The following is a 9,773-nucleotide window of genomic DNA, read 5'->3' on the forward strand; positions in this document are numbered from 1 at the left end:
GCGACTTGGACAGAGCCTGTTACCTCCTTGGTGTTTAGTAATCCTTCAAGAAATGAATGCGTTTGAGTTAATATCAAGATCCAGGATATAGTCTCAGGTGGGGTCCGACTAAGGTCGCTGGAAGTGAGCCTAAACTGTGGTTGTTTTCCATTGTTCTGCCCAAGATTCCCAAACTTCTCATCCAGTCCTGGCCTCGGGCTCAAAGCCCAGGATCTCATGGGCTGTCCTGTGTTGGATGTGGCTCCTTCAATGCAGCTTCTCTTGATCCAGAGACCTACAAACTAAAAAGATAAATTGTCTGCCCCACACACCCAACATGGTGAAATGAGGAAGGATAACCACAACAAATACCTCTACGTGAAAAAGGGAAGAATGGGAGACACAGTGATCACTGGCCCATAGCAATTCTGAAATCCACTGGGAAGACATTGTCAGGTCCCACAGGAGCAGGAAGTATTCCCTGACTAGGCTTGAGTTCTGCTTACTGGGAGCATCTCTCCAGGCTGTGTCTCAACACAACCCTTGCCTCTGCCCTCTTGGGTGTCTGTCCTTTTCCAGCACTTCCTTGGCCATTTTGAAGAATGTGCCCTTTAAGCAACTTTCTAACCTGCCCTTAGCAAATTGGGGGCCCAGAGGCCTTTTTCACTTTAAACTCTAGTTCACTTTATACCAACTGGTAGTGCTTTGTTTAATACAACTGCTTTGTTCAATGCAACTGCTTTGTTCAATAAAACTTTGTTGGGTTTCTCATGAATCTGATTCAAGTGCTCTCCAAACCCCAGAAGCCACTCCCACTGGTCTTTTTAAAACAAGCCTTTCTCTTCTTTAACGTGCGTGTGTGTGTGTGTGTGTGTGTGTGTGTATGGCTGGCCTTTAGGGGGATCCAAACCCTCAACCCAGTATTATCTGCACCACACTCTCCCAAGTGAGCTAACCAGCCAGCCTCTTCCTTAACATTTCTTTAGAAACCCTTGTGTATTGCTGAAAGGGTATACTAGGCACAATTTAAGTCATTTCAATCATTTGCTTTGACACTGATCTTGAGGCCATATTTTATTGGTGCCACCCTGGATTTAACCTTTGTCCCACATTTTGGTTTACTTTGAGAATTTTTTGCCAACTAGAGTCAAATGTTGAGATTTCCCTCACCCTGTCCCAGTGTGTTCTCTAAATTCTGCATGAAAACTGGCCATTTGTTGGGGTTTTGAGGGGTGGGGAGGGGGATATTTGTTTGTTTTAGCATATCTCTATTATGTAGTGTCTTAATATATTCAGGTAAAAGAAACAAAGGATAATTTCAATATAATCGTGAGAGATGATCTTGTTTGAGTCCAAGAGTTCAGTAGCTACCTATTGGGAAAATAGAACAATTTAATCAGGCCCCCTTGCCTTAGGTCCGGTTGGGGGTGGTTCAGTGCAATAAGTTGTGTGTGGGTGGAGTTAGTGCACATGTGCAGTGCCACAACTTGGCTAGCGTTGACTGCCTCGGGTGGCCACCCCACACAGCCATGATCTCCAACCTACAGTTCCAAGGACCTTTTTGCTGGTTACCTAGCTCATAGACCTGTGTGTGAGGGGTCTGGTGACCCAGCCTGGCATGTGAGGGGTCTGAGTACCCAGTCTGGACAACGGGCTTGAGGGGTCTGTGAGCTCCAAACCCAGCCCTAGCTCGACAATTGACATAGTCGGCAGGATTACGGGCAGGTAAAAGAGCCTGACAGTACCTGTTTCTCTATTCCATATTACTTCAGGGAAACAGTTTTACCAAATGCTCAGAGGGAACATGGCCCTGCTGACACCTTGATTTCAGACTCTAGCCTCCAGATGGTGAAATAATAAATTTCTGTTGTTTTAAGCCACCCAGTTCATGGTATTTTGTTACAGCAACCTGAGCAAACTCATACAACTACAGTTTCATTTTGAGGATTGGTGTTCTAATGACTAACCATTTTTTCTTGGTGGTGGCCCTCAGCTCCTGGCCCTTATTTGGTAGTGGCATTTGGCGTTACAGGGTAGGAAGTCTCCAGTAACAGTCCTCTTGGTGAGATGAGAGAAACATGAAAGCAGATCTTCAATTCTGGCTGTAAGTATTATCTCCCCACCAATTGGTTCATCCATACTCAGAGCAAGGTTAGATATGCAAGATTCACATACACAGGATCTTGCTGGGCAGACCTATTCTTTGTTTCAGTGTACACAAAGATAGAATTTCTAGTAATATTATTGGAATCTACATCTTTTCCATTAAAAAGTGCATATCTAAAACTATCATATAACTTTGGGGCACAAAATGAAACAATTGTTTCAAACATTTGTTCGGCCTTTTTTTTTTTTTTTAACTTGTTATGATGGTCTAAATGTTTGTGTCCCCTCCAAAGTTTATACATTGAAATCTTTCCCCCTGCATCCCCCAGGCAATGGTATTAGGAGGTGCAGCCTTTTGGGAGGTGATTAGGTCATGGAGGTGGAGCTCTCATGAATGGGATTAGCCCCCTTATAGAAGAGGTCCTAGAGAGCTGCCTCGCCCCCTCTGCCTGTGAGGAAGCATCAAGAGGTCAGCAGTCTGCAGCACAGAGGAGGGTCATCACAAGAATCTGACCATGCTGGCACCCTGATCTTGGACTTTCAGCCTCCAGAACTGTGAGAAATAAGTTTCTGTTGTTGATAAGCTGTGCAGTTTATGATATTTTGTTAGATAAGTATGAATAGTCTAAGACACTCATCTAAATGCATTATGAAATATTTCATACCTATCAAAACCGTACAAGTAGGATAGCAAACATTAACCTATCTACACCACACCTGAACAAATAAACATTACCAATAGACCTGAGCCCCTGGGTCCCTTCACCTTGCACCTCACTCTAGCCCAACCACCTCCTCCACAAGTAGCCACCATCCTATTCTCTTGTATTGCTTGTATCTGAAGGTGGACCAAAGGTGCTTATAAATTAAGTAAATAAGAGTAAATGCTTTCTAAGGTCATGTAACTTTACCAATCTTTGATAAATAAAACTAATTTTAAATTGTTGGTAAAATAAAATAAAAATGTTCTCAGGATTTAATTTAGACATTTTTGCCTACATCTATATATTGCCTTGGTCTATTACTGTCTCTAATAGATGTTTTAAGGTCATAAAAGTGTTGATTTTGGGATATTTTTGATATGTGTATAATTTGTTGCTGAGCTAAAGCTGTGAGGACTGGCTTTAGATGTGTGTATGACCCCCAGAGCCATACACACTTCATGCTTTGAGCTTATGTCTTTGGTTTTAAGCCTTTGACTTCTGGGGTCAAAAAGGTGACCATGATGAGGTCTGAGACATATATGTCCACAATAGGTGGATCATCAGCTACAGGACAATGCCAGGACCAAAATGGTTTTGTCCTCCGTGTCCCAGCTCTGCCTCCTGCCCATCTAGAAGGAGTCATATCTTCCAGACATCATCTTTGTTGTTCTGTTCTCTGTCTTGGGCTCTATACCTGGTATAAACAATTCAAATATAATTGTTAAAAATAAGTAAATTAGGTACATGTAAATAGAAAACATATATGTACCTAAAAATGTATCACTATATCAAGGATGTCATTTTAACCAGTGATGATTTGCCTTCTCTCTCATAAGGAGCGGTGTCTCTACAGGCACAACCGAAGATGTGGAGTTGGAAGGTAAATGTCCACAAGATACAAGGGCCTGGGCAGTCTTATTGCCTTTAGCTTCCTTATTTTGGGGTTCCTGCCTACAATGCTGAGGAATGCCTTTCTGTCCTGGGCCACTCTGACTGTTGGGTATGCAGACCGCTGCCAATGTCCAATGCCAAAGGGATACCAGGAAGTGTGTTGCCCTTCAACAAAACAAAATAAAAACTCTGAGTGGCAACGATGGCTCTAGAGAACAAAAATCTCCTGGGCTCTCTAAATACTACATGGAAGCCCACTCTATTATTTGATTATAATGACATTAAGCAGTGCATGTTACTCGGTAGCTTCTCTCCCTAAAAAACAGGGTGCCATGATGTTGGACATATAGTTTGTATTTGATTGGCATGATATATTTTGCTGTGGCATTTATTGCAGCTATGATATAGAAATGCGATCCACCTCCTGATATCTGGCCCAAAAGCCTTTGAGGAAGAATGATGAATAAGATTGTAAGGGCCATCAGATGTTGGGGGTGTGGTGTGAGGCTGTGAGCATAGCTTACTGAATCTCGAAGCCCTTACCATGTGCTGTGTTCTCTGTGCAAAGCTTGCCCACAAAAGGTATATAGTAACTAGGGGCAAGGTTAATTAGAAAAGGTAGAAACAGCTTGCTGACTACAAAGAAGGAACTTAATGATGAAATACGGGTGTGTCAACAGCCAGTCTGGCTACCTTCATCACAAGACCACCAAACATAGGAATCATTGTCATAAGACATTTAGAGTTAGCGATATCAGCTTGTTTCTTAGTAAATGCTTCTTGGCGTTTTCTACTGCTTTGTGTGAACTGCCTATATAAACTTGGGTCTGACCAGGTGGTGGCACAGGAAAACTTTGTGTATGCTCCCAGATTGTTGTCCATCCCATCCATTATCCTGTATATAAGTTACCCTTTAATAAAATTCTTTGCTATACTACATGGAATTACCTGTTTCCTTTTTCAGGCTCCTGCTCCTGTTGGACAAGCCCACAGGGGTTTCTACTTCTAAGTAACTCGCTGTGGGCTTTGTAACACCTGTGTCCCGAGGGTGATAGTGGCTTCCTGCTGTTGCCAAATTCACTGTCTTCTTTTAGCTTCTTAGCTCCTCCAACACTGTGCAGCCAATTCCCTGTATTAAATTCCCTCTGTTGTAAATACCTAACATGGGCTTCTCTTATCCTGATTAGATCTGTCACCCAATCCCTGTTTGAAACCTTCTCCCCTGTAGAATGGGTGGCCATAGGAAACAATTCTGGCCAGTGAAATGAAAGCAGAAGTCACTCAGTGAGACTTATAAAACTTTTTGTTTTCCTTGGAGAAAGGGACAAACACAGTGGTCATGACCCCTTTTCCACTCCTTCCTTAGAACACAAATGTGAGGCTACAGCAACCACCTTACCCACTAAAGCACTGGATGTGAGGACAAAGCCCTATGTGCTCAGAATGGCCGAGCAGAAAGATGGCAAACATCTGAATGAATGGCACCTTTGAGTCATCACACACACCAGCCCTGGACTTCTAGCCTTCATAGTTCTCATAATGTGAAACAAAGAAATCCTTTCCTTCCAAGCCACTCTAGGACATGTTTCTATTACCTAAACCCAAATGCATTCTCAACGAACACAATTACAGTCACATTACTGGTGAATAATAATAGCTTTGTTTCTTCCATTCTGACCCTTTTCCCCATATTTTTTCTATTCTTTCAGCAAAATTTCTTTATATCTTTGAGCTTAATTTAACAGCTGTTAAACTATTTATATCTTTGAGCTTAGCTGTTAAACTAAGCTCAAAGATATAAAGAAATTCTGCTCATGATGAATGAACAGATAGATGAGAAGTCTTAGTAGAGAAAAAGTAAAGTATAAAGTATAAAAAAATCAAATGGAAATTCTAGAGCTGAAAAATACAAATATCTAAAATAGCAAAACTCACTGAGAGGGCTTCACAGAAAATTGGAGATGAGAGAAGGAAGAGTAAGTTAGCTTGAAGATAGACCAAAAGAAATAATCCATTCTGTAGAACAAAGAGGAGTGAAGAATAAATGAACAGATCCTCAGGAATCTGTAGGACAATATCAAAGGTTTACTACATATTCATTTGGACTTCCAGAAGGAAAGAGGAAAAATGATGGGGCAGAAAAATATTTGAAGAAATAATGCCCCAAATTTGTTGAAAGACAAATTTGAGTTCATAACTGCATGAACCAATTTGTATAATAAATCATATATATATAGGTATTTCAAAAAGTTCATGGAAAAATGAAATTGAAAGATTTTACAAATTCTTCCATGAACTTTTTGAAAACCCCTCATATGTATCTGTATATATCCCATTGGTTCTGTTTGTCTACAGAATCCTATCTAATACAGTTTTGGAGAATTTGAGCATCACAATAAATGAGTATAAAGGTTTATAATATATTGAATATAGTTGCAACTTTGTCTATGTGCTTCAGTCTGGGTAATTTCTTCCTGATGTATTATCCAGGTTCTAAACCTCTCTTTGACTGTATCTAATTTGTTTTTTAATCATTCTAGGGTTCCTAAATTTCAATGACTGCAGTTTTCATTTTTAGAATATCTCTGGTTTTTTCTCCCGAATCATTTTGGTCTTTTTAAAAATAGTTCCTTGATATTCATGTTTTGCATTCCCACTTTTCCCATTTATTTGATCATTTTGTTGTTGTTGGTGTCATTTGGCAGCTGGCCAGCACGGGGAACCAAACCCTTCACCTTGGTGTTACAGGCCATGCTCTAACCAGCTGTCCTATCCAGCCAGCTCGCTATTTAATTGCTATGAACAATATACTCTGTATCTGGTGATTTCAGTAGCTCCAGTTATGTCTTCTGCTGTTTCTGCCATCTCTTGATCATGGGTGCTTATCTCGTGTGTGCTGTGTCATGTCACATTTGAAGCTCATGTATTTCTGGGCTCTTACATGTGGGAATCCCCAACGGTGGGGTTGAAGGTGCATTTCTCCTGAGTTGATTTGCTTTTTGTGTCTGCCAGGCACTTCTGTGCTGCCTATTTTGGTCTAGTGTGATCATTTTTTTTTTAATGTCTTTGGACCCCAGGAAGTGTGCATATTTTTTAACTCCAAACTTAAGTGAGAGTAGACCTTGAGACATTTTTCCCTACCCAAAGCCCAGTCTGAGCTATACATATTCCTTGGTAGCAGGTGGCTTTGCCCAGAGTCACCTGTCACTGAAGTGCAGCCCTGCAAGGGTTGCAGCTGTAGTGGTTTTTAGCCTATTGCCAACTGTTCCCATATCCAAGGTCTGTTTCCTGTTCTCCTGAGGTCTGTTAAACCAAAGCTTTGGCTCACTGAGACCGGCGAATGCTCCCAGCACAGCTGTGGCTTCTTGTGATTTCTTGCTGTTTCTCTGTTTTTTGGGTCCCTGGGGGCATCTTTTACTTTCTTATAAGGCCATTTGAAATCATGCCTGTAACATTTTACCCAGAATTACTACATGTTCTGTAGCCCAAGGATTTTCCGTAATATCTGGTGATCAAATACTGCCAAAAATAGAAATTATTACATCTGTTTTAGGTACATCCAATTTAACTTTCCTTATTTTCTTATTTTGTTGTGACAATAAAAAGCTTTTAAACTTACTTTCCTTGTTCGCTAAGCTTTCCAGTTTTAATTCTCTTTTATTAAAAAAAAATTACCTTGTTTAGTAAGGCATACTATATATGATCATCCTAAACAATATCATAAAATCCACAGTATTATTGAAAGCTTTTTTAAAAATCTTAATTTAAAACATGTAATTAAATTTTATTGATCAACATAGGATAATACTATAACATATTTCCTTTGGGGCTTAAAAAGAATGTATATATGAGTATTAGACAAGAATGCAGAGCCAGGGCATGCACGTGTGTAGGGAAAGTGAGGGAGGCCACTACTGCTGCTGGAGGCTGCTGCTGCTGCGAGTGCCCATCGGACCCTCCACAAGGCCACTGCCACCACCAGACCTGTAAGCTACCAGACCTATAAGCTGCTGCCACTGAGGAAGCTGAGGATTGAGCTTGTGTCGTCTGCCAACAGCTCCTGGAATCTTTCCCAATTACCTAGCATGAACCTGCGTGTGAGAGGTCTGGGGACCCTTCCTGGCATGTGAGGGGTCTGGTGACCCAGTCTGTACAATGGGTTTGACGGGTCTGAGCCCTAGCTCTGACAATATAAATGGAAATTTAGTATAACTAAAATAATGAAACATTTTGGCTTTAGTTATGATTTGCCTTACTTTACAATCCTCTCCCCCAAAATACTCATGAAACCACCCACCCTTTCTCTGGCCTTTGCTTCTTCTGCAGCAGCCTCCTGCGTTTGGCCCTGTCCTTCCTATTCCCTTTGGCCGAACGCAGTTCAGGCCCACATTAATCTCCCCACCACTGTTAGCTTCCTAGCAGCTCCTGCTGCCTCCAGTCTTGGGCATGGGTCTTACACATTGTTACCATAGTTACCTTTGCAGTCCTAATTATGTATCTTCTTCAAAAACCACCTCCTCCTCAAGCCCTCCTAGCTGGTGGCCACTCCCCATCCCCCCAGGAAGTGGTCTTCTTGTTTGTTCTTGAGTCTTGCAACTCCAGTAAGACATCTAACTTTGAATTTGCCCTGCTGGTGGTTGTGTGGGAAATGCGGAGCTCCAGGTCCCATGAATGAAGGAGATGTGTTTCTTCCAATTCCAGATTAGGTTCTCCAAGTGACAGCTGTGTCCTATCCCCTTCAATTTTGTTATTCACCTGTAAAGTAAGTACACCACAGAAAACCAAGTGTGAACCTCCCCCTGGAGACAATAGTTAATCTGGTGCTGAGGAAAGGACAATTCTTTTGTTAGCCTGTTTTGTTCTTTTTCTTTTCCCTTTAGGGAAAAAGGTTTCTCTTCTCATTATACCTGTAGGGAAAGTGAAGGAAAATGGTCAGGGCCCCTCAGATGTTCAGAATCATGCCGAGCATTTGATGTAAATATGCATGTGTGCCCAGGTGTTCCTTGGTTATTGCCTAATGTAATTGCTCATGTGCACCCAGGTGTCCTGGGTTATGGACTTAAGTATACAGGACGAGTGGCTCTGATTCATGGTGCCCCCTGCCCCCCCCGGGGGGGGGGGAACCACAGAACATAAGCAACAAGGAGCAGTGCTCCTGGTGCTATTGCCAGGGTGCTGAGGTCTCTCCTTCTGAGAGCCACAGGGGGCAGGGCTCCTGGGGCCAGAGTGGAGGAACTCAAGTCGCTCCCAGTGGGAGCTGCGAGGGGCAAGGCTCCCAGGGCCAGAGTGGAGGAACTCAAGTCGCTCCCAGTGGGAGCCATGACAGGGGGTGCTTCTAGGGCTGCTGCCAAGCTGCTGAGACCTTGCCGAGCTGCTCTGGTCTCTAGTGGCAAAAGCCATAAGCGGGCGGCAGGCGGAGGGGGCCTCCACGGTTTGCTGCCCACTGGGTCTAGCCTTCCGCTATGGAAGCCACATGGGGTGGGGCTCTGGAGACTGCAGAGGGTGGCATGGCCCTCCGGTGTTGGGGGCTAGGGGCTGCACAGTGGCCGAGTCTGGATCTGCCTGGCCTGCAGTTCTATCGGCTGGGTCTACGGCTTTTTACGTGGCGTGGGCTGTGCAGCAGTGTGCGCCAGTGGCTGCTGCAGGGAGCAAGAGGAACTCCTATAGGCGGAGATAGATCCCTGCCCTGGGGCCAGACAATGGTGCTGGTGACCTCCATGGTAGTAAGGGTAAGCTGGGCCAGAAGCAATCAGGGGTTACCACTTGGAAGTGCTCCAGCTGAGCACACTCTTCTTGTCTCAAGGGAGAATTTCTCCTTTGCTGATTTCTACTGTCCACTCTCTGCTCTATCTCTTCTGTGGGAGAACTTCATGCTGGGCACCTCTAGTCTGCCATCTTAACCCCTCCCCCTGTATGTTTCACTTTAGATTGTGTAACATTTAGTAAGTCTAATTATGTCCACAGCTTCATTTACATTATATATAAACTGGAGAGAATCATATCTACCCTAATTGTTAAGAGTGATCGGGCTGAACTACGAGTGAGATGGTTCATAGAGGAGACATGAGCTGGATGTAGGAAGCTTCTCCTAGG

The sequence above is a fragment of the Cynocephalus volans genome, chromosome 1 (genome assembly GCF_027409185.1).
Source record: "Cynocephalus volans isolate mCynVol1 chromosome 1, mCynVol1.pri, whole genome shotgun sequence".
Classification (NCBI taxonomy): Eukaryota; Metazoa; Chordata; class Mammalia; order Dermoptera; family Cynocephalidae; genus Cynocephalus; species Cynocephalus volans.